General features: G+C 35.1%; 2 protein-coding genes across 3 annotated transcripts in view; both read left to right on the plus strand.

The window, feature by feature from the left end:
- Positions 1 to 347, plus strand: part of Lsd-2 (Lipid storage droplet-2) — a 91848-nt gene extending 91501 nt beyond the window's left edge. The window contains exon 6 of the transcript XR_016303163.1: positions 143 to 347. The gene's annotated coding sequence lies outside the window, so the exon portion shown is untranslated. The remainder of the gene's footprint in view (positions 1 to 142) is intronic.
- Cad87A (cadherin 87A) overlaps positions 1 to 17939 on the plus strand; it is a 135583-nt gene that overhangs the window by 67594 nt on the left and 50050 nt on the right. The gene's annotated exons all lie outside the window — the stretch shown is intronic.

Genomic DNA, 17939 nt, shown 5'->3' on the forward strand with positions numbered 1-17939 from the left:
AATGTCAAAAAATGACAGCTTCAATAGTAACATCTACCGAAATAGCTGGCTATTCAAAATAACAACTCTTAAGGCAGGATTGCTTCATTCTAAACCAAAGATATTAGAAGAACGAGATGTGCTATGCGCAGTTCGTACTGAGTGGAATTGTTTTGCCGAGTGTCGCCGGTTTTGTTCACCAATACTACTGCACACCTTCGCTTGCGCTAAGGTATCCGCACTAATACATAGAACAGATTTCTGTGCGTACACGTCCCGATACCGTTCAAAGTACCCTAATTAGGTAGTACTCCGGCCACGGTCCGGCGGCCAACATAGCATATCTCGTTCTTCTAATATCTTTGTTCTAAACCGTAGCCGAAACTTCGTGTCTATAAGTACTTGTTATAACATATTGTGTAGTTCAAATTGTGGACTTTTGGTGGAATATAAATTTGTCTAAATCACGGATTTAGATTGAATCAAAACCGCCTAAGCTGTAAGTATTAAACTGACCTTGGTGCTATTTTACTGGGTAGGCAGAGATGGTGGAACGCCACACAGCTGTGTCCTGCATACGCTCTTCTCTTCATACTTCGTCGTATTATGAACTTACTCATCTCTGATTCCGATTCTTGAATAGATAGATAGATCTGCGTTATGCTCGTAATTTAAAAACTACATAAATTATTATTATCTGTTGATTACGACCTGACGATATTATGATACCCATGCGCTGTTTCTCTTATTTCCAAACTATTTTCTTGATTGCGGTACCTACCTATAAATTTTTTGGTTTGTATATTCTTTTTCATTATTTGAATTTATTATTGCGCGGTGGTAGAACACTTTAAGCAAATCATTTGTGAAAGAGTTCCGTTCAGAATGGGAACATCGTGTGAAATGGCTGTGACCATGTTTGGTGACCAGATCTAAAGATCCATCTCTTACCCTTCCCCACTCCCTCAAACCCTACAACACACCTTAGTTCGTGATGGCATAGTCCCACTTGCTCCGGTGTGTGGTATTCAATTAATCAACAACAAAAAGTTATGTACCTACTACACGGAGAAAACTTAGGACGGGTTGTTTCGGAGAATTTGAACAATTCATCAACTTTCATTTTCAAGTACTTTGAAAGATTTTTTTCAAGTTCTGTTTTTATTTCAGTTCTAGCAACTAGCCTATAATGATATAATAACAGAACTTGTTACGAAACACTGTTACAGTTACAGTTACGATATACTGTTAATTTAACTATCTTGTCAAATTATACCTGTTCCTGTTAAAATTAAATAAGACTGACGCCTATAACGAATGAATTGAAAGAGTTCCTAGCAAAACATTTGTTAAAAGCGAATGTTTTATGAGGATGTCGGAACACTTGTTCCTTCAAATACTGATATTGATATTGACATAGTGATTCGTCGTAATCCGTCATGATATCTATTAGGAAAAGAACACGTATTCTCGATATATTCTGGATGACTAATATTTTATCAGGAAGTTGCTGTCACCTTTTTAACAGGATTATATGTATGTATCCGTTTACTGTTTCCTTTTTGTCGTTTTTAGTACTTAAAATAAATCTTACATAAAGAGACACGTAGGTGTTGCTATTGTTATTGATGAATTATTATTTTCCTCGGTTAGTGAACTCGTCTCGCCATTATTATATCAAATATAGGAGTATTAGTATTAAGAATTATTACAAATATGGGCAACGGGAAACGGAAGCGACCCATTACGACATTTGCTACTTATGGTGGTCATTTCTCCCGGTCACTTTCCCACCACTTCACTTGCATAATGTATATTTTTTTACTGCCATCTTTCCTGTTACCTGACCGGACTATTAATGAAATCAGACGGTAGATTCGATGAGGTGTATCCGGTGTCTGAACTTGAATAGTGTGAGATTTAAGTTCGCATCTTCGTAAAAAATACACTTTTGACATGAATTGAACACCCGTGTAATTTGGTTGTTACAGTAACGATCATGGTGAGTGTATTCGGAACGTTGCTTGAATGTTTGGTGACCACGTGACCACATCTAAATGGCCAGGTACTTAATTATTATTTTTTTTGGTAAACTAATGTTTAAGACAAGATTTTTTATGCATAGCACAAAGGGTAACAATTATTTTACAAGCAATAATTATTCGCCTGAAACACTCATCCACATTGAAAAATCTCCTGATAAAAGATAGATGACGCCAACGGGACTCGAACCCGTGTCCCTTCGATTTCCGGTCGACAGCTCTGACCACTGAGCTATGGCGGCTTATCTCTTATCCGCGAAATAATTCAATATATACTAGTGTTTCATTCAACAATGACTGCTTGTTTTAAGCCGCCATAGCTCAGTGGTCAGAGCTGTCGACCGGAAATAGAAGGGACAACGGGTTCGAGTCCCGTTGGCGTCATGTATCTTTCATCAGGAGATTTTTCAATGTGGATGAGTGTTTCAGGCGAATAATTATTGCTTGTAAAATAATTGGCCATGTAGGGGAGGGTGGGGCGTGTTGAGACGGGGGCGTGTTGAGACATCGCGTTTAAAATTCCCGCTAGTTGACTTAGCTGCGCTCGCATCGCGCCGTTTCGTGTGAACCCCGTACCGCCAGTTTCTGTCAAAATGGTGGTGCCGTGTGGTCGATAGAATTAAAGTTATACGACAAAGTAAGATTTTTAAGTGCTAAACGAACTTTTCCAAGAAATTTTCGAAGTCGTCTGCCAACCTGCTAACACTCGGTAGGTCGTTATATGTTTTTTCTCCACAAACTGTATCTTTTGAATGTGTTATTAGTTATAAATGAAATGCGTACGTCAAGTATGTTTACTTGCATGGCCATTTTTATGTAAAATCGTCGGGTGGGGCGAGTTGTTACATCAAGGCGGGGGCGAGTTGAGGCAGACATAACTCGCCGCTAGAATTTAGTTTTTTTTACGTTTATATAAAATATGCATTAATACAATATGTGTTATGTAAACAGGCGTATTTTTTTAACATATTATGAATGTATATATGTACCATTATTACCTAGATACATTTCCTTTTTGTGCCTATTTGTAATTTTTTTTCAGTCTTGCAAAATGGTCCGAAAATATAAAAAAAGACGAATAGAGGGGAAATTCCAGAAAACGTTTATGAACAAGCTGCAGCTGAAATCATTACTACAAACGTGTCACTTCGAAAAGCTGCAGTCTCTTTTGGAATTAATCATATGACACTAAAGCGGTTCATCGAAAGGAAAAAAGCTAGTCATCTTACAAATTGTAAGGTGGGATTTTCCAATCCTGGTCAAGTTCTTACTCATGCACAGGAAAAAGAACTTGCAGATTACATCGCAAAATGCAGCAAAGTTTATTATGGGCTTAATACAACTGATGCAAAAAAGCTTGCGTATGAGTATGCGTTCCAAAATGTAACGAAAATTCCGGAAAATTGGAAGAAAACTCCAAGTGCTACAAAAGATTGGTTAATCAGCTTTATGAAAAGGAATGCGAATTTGTCTATCCGTGCACCAGAAGCCACGAGTTTAAGTCGTGCCACTAGCTTTAATAAGCACAATGTGGGTTTATTTTATGATAACCTATCTAATATTCTTGATAGGTTTAAGTTTGAATGCCAAGATATTTGGAATGAAACAGGTGTAACGACAGTGCAGAAGCCAATATTAGCTGTGAAAGGGGCACGGCAAGTTGGACCAGTAACATCAGCAGAAAGAGGCACGCTCATTACGATGCAGTTAGTGCTAGTGGAAATTCTGTTCCACCACTCTTAGTATTTCCACGAAAGTATTTTAAAAATCAGTTCATTACTGATAGACCACCTGGATGTATTGGAGCTGCTCATCCAAGTGGTTGGATAACAGAGGAGAGCTTTTTACTTTTCATCCAGCACTTTACAAAGCAAATTCGACGTACCAAAGAAAAGCCCGTTTTGCTACTTCTTGACAACCTTTCATCCCATTTATCGATAGCAGTATTAAACTACTGCAAAGACAATGGTGTACATCTATTATCATTCCCACCTCACACAACGCACAAGTTGCAGCCCCTAGACAGGTCGGTCTATGGGCCTTTTAAACGATACTTTAATAATGGTGCGGATGGTTGGATGAAAGAACATCCAGGGCGGACCATGACAATATATTATCTGCCTGGCATTATCAAAAAAACTCTTCCGCTTGCTATCACGCCAAATAATATAATGGCAGGATTTAATTCAAGTGGAATTTTCCCGTTTAATAGGGATATTTTCACAGATGAAGACTTTCTTCCATCGGAAGTTACAAATCGTGCTGAGGTGCCTATGACAGACTCCTCTGCTGCTGATCTCACAAGAACACCATTGCAAGACCTAACGAATGCAGAAATTAAAGAAAAATTGTTGGACCCTCAACCATCAACTAGCGGAACCATTAAACCCGACCATTACCCAAAGCTCAACCAAGAAAGAACTTTCCAAATCGTAAAAAACTTACGTGCGCAATTTTAACGGACACCCCTACAAAGAAAAAAATAGAATTAGAAGACAAACTAAGAAAGGAAAAGAAAGAGAAAAAAAATAAAAAAAGCGTATATACAAAACTAACTAAAAAAAACAAGCACCCAATAAAACAAAGGTGGTGTCAAAAACAGAACTACATAAAAAAAATATTTTAGACGTAAAAAAACAAATTTTGGTGTCCACATCATCCAGTGAAACTGAAGAGGAGCTACCACTTATGGAAACTGACGACAGCGATGCAAACGAAGAAGAGCAATGTATATTTTGTCGTAACCCCTATTCTAATGATATTTCTGGTGAAAGATGGGTGAGGTGCATAAAATGTCATAAATGGTGTCATGAGTTATGTGCCGGAGTGGATGAATACATTCCTGACTTCATCTGCGACTTTTGCTTGACTGACTGAGATTTATTTTAAATGTTTTTATTTTTTTATTACATTAGAGGTATACTAAAACCACTTTTATTTAACTGATAATAATATATTATCGGGACTTTCGTTTTTACCAATTTTATTTCGTACCTACCTAATGCTTTTACTTAATTATTTGTTCGTCTCAACACGCCCCACCCCCGTCTCAACTAGCCCCACGGGTGGGGCGTGTTGAGCCAATTCCCATATTTTGTAAAATAATATTTTGTCACTTTATTGGTATGTTAACAAGGTTAATAATACCAAAATAATGTAGCCAAAGAGTTATTTGTTTCCATTAAAATGTCAAACCTTTGATTTCATTAAAGATTTTTCTACTACACTCAGTTTTGTAATTTAGTCACAACACGCCCCACCCTCCCCTACTTCCCAATTTTCCACTTCCCTACCTCCTTATCATTTCCTCTGTCTTCCTCTCCACACGGAAAAAAACGAGTACGGCTTTTTGAAGTGAAACTTCTTTAGGCGCGTAATGGATTTTCGGGGACGGAGTAAAACCGAGTCAGGATCGACACGAAAATGCGGGTACCCCCACCACCGCTCACCGTTCACTGTCCCTCTCTCACCATATGCGCTTGTTGAGGTGGGGGAGCCGCTCACGAACGTTCTCTCTCTTCTCTTCTTTCCTCTCTCTCAGACACCAGCGAACTGCGCCACGCCAAGCATCAGCTGCTTGGTTAGTATACTGCGTCGTGAGTGTAATACGAGTGAAATACGTAATTGATTGTGGTTCATACGGTTTGGTACAGAATTTCAGTGTTAAAAATGAGTAGTGACGAGATAGAGGTGATGAACACATCATTGTCATTGTAATTTCTTTGTAATTTTTAATTGTAATATTGTTATTTATGTAATATTGTATACTTGTGAATAAATTGAAAATTTTTGGAACTATACATTAATCGAACGTCATTCATCTATAAGAAAATATTAGAAAAAGCAAATCCATGCTTCGTCGTTGAATTATTTAACCTCTAATTTTCAAACTAACCTAAGAGAGAAAATAGAGATGATGAAATGAAAATAGAGAGAGGAATACTAAAAGTTTCACTTCTGTCTTGCGTAGGCTTGACACACCCACTTTTTTATCAAGATACTGTTAAAAATGTGTCTAAATTACCATGTCCCAATAAAATATTAGTCATTCAGAATATATCTGAAAACGTGTTCAACGCAGTTGGCCTTGTCCGCATAAATACAATGCACGAGATGCGAAAATAGTATTATTTTGAAGAACATGTGTTACGACTTCCTCATAATATACACGTTCTTTACTTATAGTTGGTTGCGAAATTTGTGAAATCATTCGTTAAAGCCCTCTAGTCCCGTTTTTAACAGGAAAATGAATAATTTGAGCAGATGTTTAAAAATTAATAATATTTCATATCAGTAAGTTTTGTCCGTGCACTCCCTTCAGCCTCACAATATACCCCAATTAGGAATGACTTAGTCGCACTGGCTCCGGGCAGTTGGGATTCTTATGAAATATTCATATTAAAAAATCGGCCCAGCCTTAGCTAAATGGCGCTAAGAGAAGCGTGAAAATTGGCGCCTTTTCATAATATTAAAAAAATATTATTATTAATAAGAATTCATAGTTGACTTAGTCCTGTTTTAAATCGACTGTTTTGCATTTCGTCTGTAAATGTGTTTGTACATTCCGTTTCAAGACGGTGGCCGTTTTAATGTTTCAGCAAAGATTCTTTTTTCTAATGGGAAATCGTCATGTTTATTTGAATTTTCTTATTCACATTTTTTCAATATTATAATACCTACCTGCCTGAATAAAGTTCGAAAAAAGGATTGTCACTGACATTTTTTTGGATAATTTGTATAATTCCTTATTTGAAATAAAGAAATGTCACATAAAATATACGGTTTATAATTAGGTATTAGTAGGTGTATATTTAAGTACCTAATTACACAACTTACGATTTCAGAGGAAATTTTCCTGTTGATTTATTAAATAAGAGAAAATTATAAATTCCTTTTTTGAACGCGAAGTCTACTGTTCACAGAACTATTAGTAATCAAATTAAAAGTATCAAACAAAGTGATTATTTTAAATGAGTTTATTTATTATTCTAACCGTTATTATTATTTGGCCTTCCTTGAACGTACATCAATGAAAGCAGTAAATCCGTATTATTTGCCATTCTTGAACAAATAAAATACGAGTATCTGATCCCCCCAAGGATAATGTGTTCGAACACGTGTTTCGACATCATCATAATGTATTCGAAATTTAATAAAAGTTTATCAGGAAACCTGAAAATTCATTCATACCGTTAAATGCCTGCAATTCCATTTTTAACCGGATTACCAATAATTTGAAAGATTCTTCATAAATGCTGTTGGCAATACTAATTTTTCTCCGTGCCCGGTCAATATATAATATTCATCATTTCATTAGTAACAGAAACGACAGTGGTTTGAGTGACCTCACACGAATATGAAAAAAACTAAATAAACAGACGCGCCTGTAAATGTTTCTAGCAGTAGTCATGTGTGAATCGTGAGATGTTTTTGAGATTCAACCTAGCTGACTCGTGCTTGATTGATTAGGGAAATTGATCAATTCTCCTAAACGTGCAGTACTAGTCCTAAAGAGTACAGTACTAGTCAGAGCCAAACGACGCCTGGCGCAGGTTTTGGAACAAAATTTTGGTTTCCCTTGTCAAAACCAATAGACGCCTAGGCAGACGACCACGTGACTGTAATCTAATTTTTATTTATACGTAGCGCCGTTTTTATGAAAAATAATCTCAAGGGCGATGTGTTAGATGTCGCAAATCGGCGTCCGGAGCGGACTGCTCCAATTGCGCCGACATTGGGCCGGCCCTGGTACTAGTTCCAGTCCCGATGAGCCCTAAATTCTAGTCTTATAAGCAATATCAACTCTGCTTTTGCCACTGATCTTCTATAAATAGTAAAATATCAATGTCCAGTGTTTTTACTAGTGTCCTCTGCGTGCAAAGTGTGTTTATCTGAAATGACTTACCAGGTAAAGTTTGTTTTTCTGTATCTGTTTGTAAATAATAAAATTAGATAGAGATCAGGAACTCATAATAAATTGTACAGCGCTCTTGAGGTCATTTTTCACAAAAACGGCGCTATATAAATTATCCAATTATTAGGTAATGCAAGTCATGACTAGTAACCTAACAAAGGAGTCGACAAACTATGAATTTTAAATTTAAATTTGAATTTTACTATTGATTATCTTTTAATTTTACGTGTCATCAGATACTGATCCAATCTCTAAGGTATTTTGATATTTTTTTAAATACATATATTTGAATTAGGACTCGAACCCAGGACCCTTGTCTTTCCGGGACACCGCTCTACCACTGAGCTAATGGGACCCTATCCCCCTCGGTCACTTTTAACTGTATCATAATTCGAATAAGAACTACCAACATTGTCTTCATTTTTTCACAGCACATTTTTATTGGCAACTATCTTTATGTATGATCGCAAGATTCAACCCGAACTAAATGCAATCTAGACAGCGTCTTTTTAGATAAACCTATCTTATTTTATTTTTTTATTAGCTCAGTGGTAGAGCGGTGTCCCGGAAAGACAAGGGTCCTGGGTTCGAGTCCTAGATGTGACCGTATCCTTTTCTGATTTTTCTGTTTCAGATTTTCGTTTAGAAATCGCTAATATTCTCTTCAATAATTCAAAATAACTGAGATATCATACACACCATAGTAAAAAATAACTGAGATATCTCAGATATATTGCACACAGCAGGGGGAGAGGGTACGTAATTAATAATTTAATTTTCTCCAATATGTATTTAGCAAACTGTAACAAGGACAAGTGGAAAATATCGGCGTCTGAAAATATATTATTGTATTTTTTTGTATGCTGAACGTAGCTTGATCGGTACCCACCTTTAATTTTTAGTTCCATCTCTTCGCGAAGAAATACTTTCTCTGCTATTTGACAGACGGATTTCCCTTTCTTCTTCGTTTTCGCCATTCTTTTTGCATTCCTTGTACTACGACCTGTATTCAAACTACTACGTTTTCGAGACATAATTTAAATAGAAAACTGTCAGGAAAATAAACGATAAATAACAAAATTAATTTATATGAATATTAATAATATTCACAAAATAACAACACTAAAATAAGAATAACTTGTGCTTTATCCTAGAAAACAAAATAATATTGTCAATAAACAACCCAACACGGAGAGCTCCGATATACTTGTTATGGCAACAATGATAGGTACTCGCCGCGGCGGCTTTTGCGCTTGCGGCAAATAGTTTTGATGCAAGTGATTTTTTAAATTGCGATATTTTCTAAGATATTGGTTTAAATTATATGTTGTGAAGGGCAATTTTAATATACGTTAAATGCTCAACATAACTAACATATTAAATTGGATAAGAATTAATACTTTATTGGTCAACATAACACTTAATATATGTAAAAGATAAAAATGGATTACCGTCATAGACATATACGTTTGATAGATTCCCCAATCTTAACAAACGGACTGCAATCTTTAGAGCACAGGCGTCAGGTAGGTATGCTGTCCTTGTTCTATCGGTATTACAATGGAAGATGCTCTGAGGAACTAGCGTCATTGATCCCTTCGGCACCGGTGCGTAGTCGGGATACACGCCAAACGCGCGCCCAACATTTGTACACAGTTGACACTTGTCACATGAGAACGGGTCGCTTCTATGATTCGTTCTTAAGTTCAACAGCTCGGCTGTGGAACGAACTGCCGGCCTCTGTGTTTCCTCCCTCCTACAACATGGGACTCTTCAAGACCCATGTTCACTCCTTCCTCTCCACAAAAAGACCCTCCACACAGCATCCCCAAAGATGACATAGGCCCTGAGGGAAATTATTTTCTTCAGGGCCTCCTGTGTGGAGTAAATATAAAAAAAAAAAAAAAAAATATGAATATTAGTAGACCTGCCCTAAGTGATTAAAAGCGTATTATTCCCCACTCCCCATACCGGTTCCATTGGAGCCGGCTGGGCTCGCGTATGGCCTCCCATGAATTTAGAAAACGTGACGTCATCATTCTTGTGCGAACCATGGTCGAGGCATCATCGGTTCATTTTACGAAATAACACGGCAAAATGATGGCTAGCGCTATGAAAACTGGTAAAAATAGAAGTGAAAAAGAGAATAAACCCAATTGTCGTATTACATTCCATAGGTAAGCATTATTTTATTTTTTTGTAAGCTGATTCACATCGTATAATATGGATCAGTTTTAGAAACATATACTATCACGCGATGGACGCGACACACAAAGCCGCGTGCACAAGAATCAGGGATGTGCTGTTTACTGGGGTAAGTAAATTATGAACATTCGTAAAGTGTCTTGACTCAATAAGGAAACAAAATATTCGACTCTGAAAATAGAAGAATTTTTTTTTGCCGAATTTGGACTTTGCAAATTTGTTCATAACGTGGCGAGTAATTTGCGCTCCCATGTAAAAATGTCTATTCATTCAAAAGCAGATTTTACTTTTAAGAACTAAATGGTGATATCATAGTGCGAGATGCCTATTTACTGTCAGATTGATTTATTGACGAATCACAGTCAGCTTCACTCCCTTCGTTCTTCAACAGTTGATTTTACCCCTCGCCATTATCTTCTCGTCTATTAATATTCATATGTCTGTGATTACCGTGGGTTATCCTTAGGAGATACCACCGCGGACTTTACTGTAGGCCTTTTTAATGATGCGTTGTACATTTTGTTGTATCTTCTAAGGTTTAGCCAGAGTTAGCAATGCAAGCGGACGAAAATATATTTTTTCACTTGATTACAAAACGTCGACTTTTCTATACTTTTTATAAATATAATATGCATTTATTATATATATAAACCTTTCGGAAGAAATTATCTAAACGATAGTGAAAACCGTATTAAAATCTGTAGCGTAGTTTAGAACAGACAGACACAAAAAGCGACTTAATTTTATACTATTTAGAGATTTTAAAAATAAACTTTGTTTTTTACAGGTTTTTTTTTTAATTTGTAGCATTGAAACACAAATTTTGGCTGATGTTTTTGGAATTTGAATTTTGTATTGCGGTTCGAGTTTTGGTTTATAAGCTGAAATCCCGAATCCCCGTCTGCTATTTAAATTTGTTTACCTCTCAATCTAACTGATATTATAGTAGATAATAATCTTTATTATATTCGGAAAGTTAATTATTTGGATTTTCGGCTTTCGAAGAAGAAAATCTGCACCTATAATAATCTTTGATCTCTTTACAAATAAAAAACAAACAGGTCAATCGATCGAAATCTACATCTTATCATTAACATAATGATTTCGTTTATTGTTTTAATTTCATTTCAAAAGCTAACAATAAAACTCCATATTGTGAGAATAAAAATACTAATGCCATTGTTAAGAACAAATTAAGATAATAATATTAACTAACCAACCGCAGCAGAAACAAGTAACAATATTAATTATAATTTTAATTATACCGTTAGCAAGACCAGCGTTACAGTAAGATCGCCTTTGTCTGAGATAATGAATAATCCCATGTACAGTTCAGACACTCGGTTGTGCATTATTATTCTTTAGTAAAAGTGTGACGACATTGTCGTGAGAACACGCGTTATTGCAATCAGATGATGCAAATGTATTTGATGATTGCATAACTAGTGAGGTTATGTTGCACAGGATAGGTGACCGCTGTGGTTAAGCGGTTAGAGACCCTCCACACTAGCGATCAAATTCTTGTAAAAATGTTACGATACATCATATATACAAATATATGAAAAAGTATTGCAGTACACCGATTTGTTTTGTAAATCGCCTTTTTTATTCCCCCCAACGGAACCCTGCAAACCGAACCGGAAAATTATGTACACCCAAAAAAAAATGGGAAACAAATAAATTGTTAGATTGAAATTTAATTGAATAAATATTTTTTTATTGAAGAAGAAGATAGTAGGTACTAACAAATCTAAAAGAAACATGAAACAGAAAATGAGAAGATAACGCTCTCAAATGGGATTCGAACCCAGTTTCTCTATCTTACCGGCACAAAGTCTTTATCCACTCGACTATTGGTACCTAATTATTAGACGGTATAGCTGTCGATCTCATATTTCAAAATTATCTGACGTTGTCTCGGAAATACAGAGATCCTGGGTTCGATTCCCTGTTGAGACCGTTATTTTTTTAATTTTCTGTGTCTTGTTCTGTTTCATGTTTCGTTGAGACTTGTTAGTATAATCTTCTTCTTCAATTATATATTACATTGATGGGTATAACTCTGTGTCAATTTAGATTCAGACTTTTCGTTTAAAAGTCAAATAAATAGGACTGTAAGCACCGGTTTTTTTCACCTAAGACAACTCACGTCTGTCCGAAGAAACCTTCCTTCAGAAGCAACAAAACTACTCATCAACTCTTACGTAGTCTCACGTCTCGATTACTGCAACGGCATTTATGCCAGCCTTCCAAAATATCAAATTGACAAACTTCAATCAGTGTTTAATGCAGCAGCACGGCTCATAACCGGGGTTTCAAAATATTCGCACATTTCAGAACACCTTCGTAACCTTCACTGGCTCAAGTGCCCTGAAAGAATCCAGTACAAACTGTGCTGGATGGTGTTTAAATCCATCAATGAAATGGCCCCACCCTACATCTCTGAACTATGCGTCCCGGAAAACACTGGTCTGAGGCAGTCAACTCTTAGATCAGCAACATCATCAGCTGTAGGCAGACTGATATAACCTAAGCGCAAGCCAAATACTAAGTTTGGTGATCGCGCTTTCGGAGTATCTGGGCCGAAGGCTTGGAATAAACTCCCTCCGGAACTAAGATCCATAACAAGTCAAACAGAATTCAGGTCTAAACTAAAAACTTACCTTTTTAAGCTGTCGTACCCTTAAATTAAATATACCATTCCTAAGAGAAAGTCCAGTTATATTCAATTTTTCAATTAAGTCCTAAATCCTGTATCTAAATTTCGCCAATAAACAATTAGATAATGTTAATTAAGTGTTAATCTCAAGTGACCTACCAGGTAAGTATTGCACTGTATATTTTCTCCATAAATAGTTAAGTAATAACATAGATCACTGTAGAAATGTATTATAAGTTTGTACAGCGCCCTTGAGGTGTTTTTGCACAAAAACGGCGCTATACAAGTCATCCAAGTATTATTATTATTATTAACTGGATATAACCTTCAAAAGTTAAAGAGAAATTTATCCAATTAAATTTTTAGTTATGGAACAGAAAACATCAAATTTGAACAGAAAATGGTGAAATTTATACTGAAAATGCAGGTTTTGTAGTACCCTTCGAAATTTAGATTAATTTAGTACCTGACGTCTGATGTGACCATTTCATCGTTTTATATGTCCTCTAATACGGTTATAAGCTCCTAAACTGCAATTATCTCGTTTAGCATTCTCCTAACTGTCAGATCTTATTAGTAACAATGTTTATCTGGGATAATTGTGTACATATTGCAATTCAAATTCACGAAGCCATCAAGGGACGAAGAGATAATTACATTCCTTGAGATTTTTTATATCTCTGTACCACCCCTAATACGCCAGCAGGATGGTGTGCAAGTCAACAAGCACCCTTGGGTATAAAGATACAGCAGAAGACCGGTAGGAGTGTAGGCTTTCCTAGTCAATCAAGTCTTCCCAGGGGCTGTAACTCAAATGATGGCGATGAACAAATATAAAATAATGTCCCCTATAATTAATTATACGAAAGATAAACTGCTTGTGTTTTATTCTTGCATTCGCCACCCGCATACTATACACTCCCACAGTAATCCAGTAGGTACCTATTTATTACTTCGTGTACTAGGGATTTTTCCTTATTTCTTGGTAAGGCAAGATTCTGCGGGTGATTGAAGTTCACAATGTCATTACTCGTCATAAAGATTGAATTGGGTAATTTGCATCAAAATCCGTCATTTTGTAGATTTTTTCAGCCGGTTAAGTCTTAACCCTCCACCTCCACAGCACAAGCAAACAAATTCTTATGAAAGTGTTACTAATTCTAAGATTCAATCAAAGATCTAAGTAAATCACAGAAAAATCACACGGGGTGAGGTTTATCTATATTTTGGGCCGGATTGCACAGATAAAAATTAGCATTGCTGATTTATTAAAATCCTATTAAAAACGTGATGGCAGGCTATTTCTTAAAAAAACTATTGGCACATTTAGAATATATCGGAACACGTGTTAATGCAGCTGCGTTTATCCTAATAAATATAATAACGAAATGCGAAAATATTAGAATTTTTATGAATACTTCTTCCGACATCTTAACACATTCGTTTTTTACTTATAGTTTGTTGAAAACCTGTCAATTCATTCGTTAAAGGCCTGCAGTCCCGTTTTCAACCGGAATACGAATAATTTGAACAGATTTGAAATAAATTAGTAAAATTTGATATCAGTAAGTTTTCTCCGTGTGGGAAGGAGGGAAGGCCGGTTGAAGGAGACACTTTGACATCTCTCTTGTCGCCCATCGTGTAGCCAATCACCAGCTGTGGGAGAGATGAATTCGTATGTATGTTACTCCAGGACACACTGACCCCTCATTCCTTTTTCCTTCCTAGAACCTTCTCTCCTTCATTTCCTTAAAAGACCCTTTAAACATCATCCCAAAGATGGCAAGAAATTATTTTTCTCTGGGTCTTCTGTGTGGGTTTAATGTAAAAAAAACTTCTCACATAGTTCAATCGATTTGAATATTTTAATTTCTACTTTGTATAAACACCGTATTGATTGATAACTTATATCGGAAACTGCCCGGCTGAATTAAGATGTTTGTCTTTATCGAATCTAGCAGATGACTTGTTGATGTTTGTCTTTATCGAATCTAGCAGATGACTTGTTGATGTTTTATCATATGGAACGAGGTTCTATAAAATACGTGTGGTTACTGGTTCCTACTTATTATATTAAATGTTTTTTTTTAAATCGTGCTCGTTTTTTCTCACTTTCTTGGATCTTGTTATTTCAACATTAAATATTTCCGTTGACGGTAGCGGGTTAAGGTTGTGTAAAAACTAAATTACCGCAAGGCCTGAGAACAACCAACAAATTCATAATAAGAGTAAATGCAATAAAGAATGTATGTTACATTACATTACTAGGAAAACGTGAGAATTCTTATAGAAATGTAACCTTTTACAAAAATTTTAACCTTTCGATTCATTTTTCTTTCTTTATTATTATTTTTCATATGAACTATCCAAAAGTTTACATTGACATTATTTTCCACATTGTCCACCGATATTTATTATAAAAATTATGTTTTATCAATATTTTTCGTAGAAAACGACCGCTCTGCGGTTTGACATTATTTATTTGTAGGCTCAGGAAATGTTATTCAATTTCTCTCAAAACCTCGCGTCCAAAAAGGTATGTTTCTAATTTTATCTTCTTTTAAATCGGAACCATATTTTCCTCTGAAATCTCAAGTTTTGTAAGTAGGTACTTAAATACTTACCTACTTAATTAATAAACACGGAGATTTCAAATTTGAAAAAAATGATTTACACTGAACTTCGCGTGACGATGCTAAATTATCGTCGTGCGCCAGCTGATTCTGTTTTGGTAATAACTTAAAATTATGTTTTTGTTAACTGTACCTTCTTACCAGATAATGTGTTTGAATTTTTTTATAAAAATATTATGTAGTCTACCATACAAGTATTTTTCCCATCCTACCACACACATCCAGAGAAATGATTTTTTAATCGTGCCTATCGGCTACCGCAGCGCAGGATAGGTTAAAACGGCCACCATCTGAAACCAGAACCGTAACGTAACTATTTAATCTAATAAAATCTACTTTTTAAAAATTTGATTAATTTGCTAAAATTTGATGAAATGCCAAATCGTAGAGTTGAAACAGGACTTCGCTACGCTCAGTTTACAATATCCTTATTTAACACTCCCGCCAAACTGAGATAATGTAGTTTTGCTTAGATATCCAATAATAAGCAATATAACTAATTTTTACCTAGGTAAGTATCTCTGTATAGTATATTTTGAAAGATGATTATTTTTAGTTCTTATTTGAAAAATGTAATTTTTAATTCTGTGAAAAAATGTGAGTTTTCATGTTGGCAAGTCAATCCCTTGATTTTTCATATGTAGCATAAGTGTAGAGTGGATATTTCTATTAGAAAGCATGATTTTACTATGTTATATCTAGTGTTTAGAACTCTAAATTACTGTCTAGAGGTAAGCTCTATGCCTTTTTCAACATTTTAAAAATATTAAAATATTTCATGTACCATTATTTTTAATTTTCTTAGAAGTTTTATTAATTTTAATTTTCTTAGGAGGAATCTTTTAAAATAATCTATTGTGCCTAATCATTGTAGGTGGATATTCTGACCTACGTTTAGAAAGCTTTACTTAATTATTAATTTAACCTATTTGTATCTGGCTTCTTTTTGTGAAATGAAATGACAGAATTGGTTAATGTTTATGCGGTGAGATCAAGGTAAAAAACACGGCTGTAAAACAGTTTAGTCAGAGATAACATTCCTTTCAAATTATGCACGTTGAAAAAAAGTTGAAGTAATATTCCGGTTTTTATTAATCTATTCGCTAAATCTGTGAAGATTTCTGTCAAATTATGTAAAGACGAGGCTTTTTTTCAAGTTGACGATCTAGTGCTGATTAGCGGAAGATGGAAAACGAGTTTTAAAATCACTCGTTTTTCGAGTGTTTTGCATATTATTATAAGACATTCTTTTGATATAATTTCAGTGGATGAACAATGGATATTCCTTATACCTTTGAAATTACGCTCAAATGTACCATTTTAACCACTGTTTTTCTGAAGTCTTAATGACCTGTTCATACAAACTACAATCATTATTTAAAAAATAACATCAAATTGTGATTTTATAATTATCTAAGTTTCATTAATTCATTTCATTCCAAGTCTATGATGCTTCCAAAATTCCATACGGAGAAAAATTACTAATATTGAATATTGCTAATTTATTAAGAATCTCTTAAAATTATTCGTAATCCGGTTAAAAAAGGGATTGCAGACCCTTAACGAATGAATTGATAGGTTTCCGAATAAACTTTTAGTAAAATACGAATGTTTTATTACGGTGCCGAAACACGTGTTGAAAAACCTAATATTTCCGCATTTCATCATTATATTATTATCAAGGCTAATGCAGTTGCATGAACACGTGTTCCGATATATTAGTTATTTACTAAAAATTTATCAGGAAACGGCCTCAAATGCCGTTTTTAACCGAATTACGAATAATTTGAAGAGATTTTTAATAAATCAGCAATATTCATTTTTCTCTGTGCACTTTATTTTAAATTTAAAAATAAACTGTTATCTTTTAATTATCTAAGATTCATTCATTCATTTTATTCCCGTTTTCCAAGTGCTTCCAAAATTCCAGACATCCCTATCTCGACGGGTCCATTGCAAACCGATTTTTTAAAAGGAACAATATCCGATCCGACTCATCTTAAATATTCTTTAAAAAAATCACCCATCACCTTATACCAGTGCATTATCGTAATTCACTATAAACAATAATTTACGCAACTAGCAATAAAAAAGAAATGTTAGACATCCATAATGACGGGTTTTTGCTCGCATTACCGACACAAGTCGTGCACACTTCATCAAAATTTCATTAAAAAAAACTTCCGCACTCTAGAACCTCTCTTATTTGAACCTCTTCTACTATTACTGATGTGTACATAATATTATCTTATTTTATAATCGACTTTCGCTAAGATTTTCGTGAGAGACAGAATTACGTAGCAATTAGCGTATAAGTGGGAAATAAGAAGCTTAGAAGATTTGGTCAACTGATCTACTTCTGATGAACTTCACAATGACATTACTTCGGTATTTTTTGACTTTTTCTTAACCTGTTATTCTGGTTATTTGAATCAATTATTTCAATCTTTTTGTATCCAATCAATTCATCTTCTTGCAATGTGCGGAATTGCCCCCACCGATCTCCA

The sequence above is a fragment of the Hesperophylax consimilis genome, chromosome 14 (assembly GCF_061612785.1).
Source record: "Hesperophylax consimilis isolate HC1 chromosome 14, BYU_Hcon_1.0, whole genome shotgun sequence".
Classification (NCBI taxonomy): Eukaryota; Metazoa; Arthropoda; class Insecta; order Trichoptera; family Limnephilidae; genus Hesperophylax; species Hesperophylax consimilis.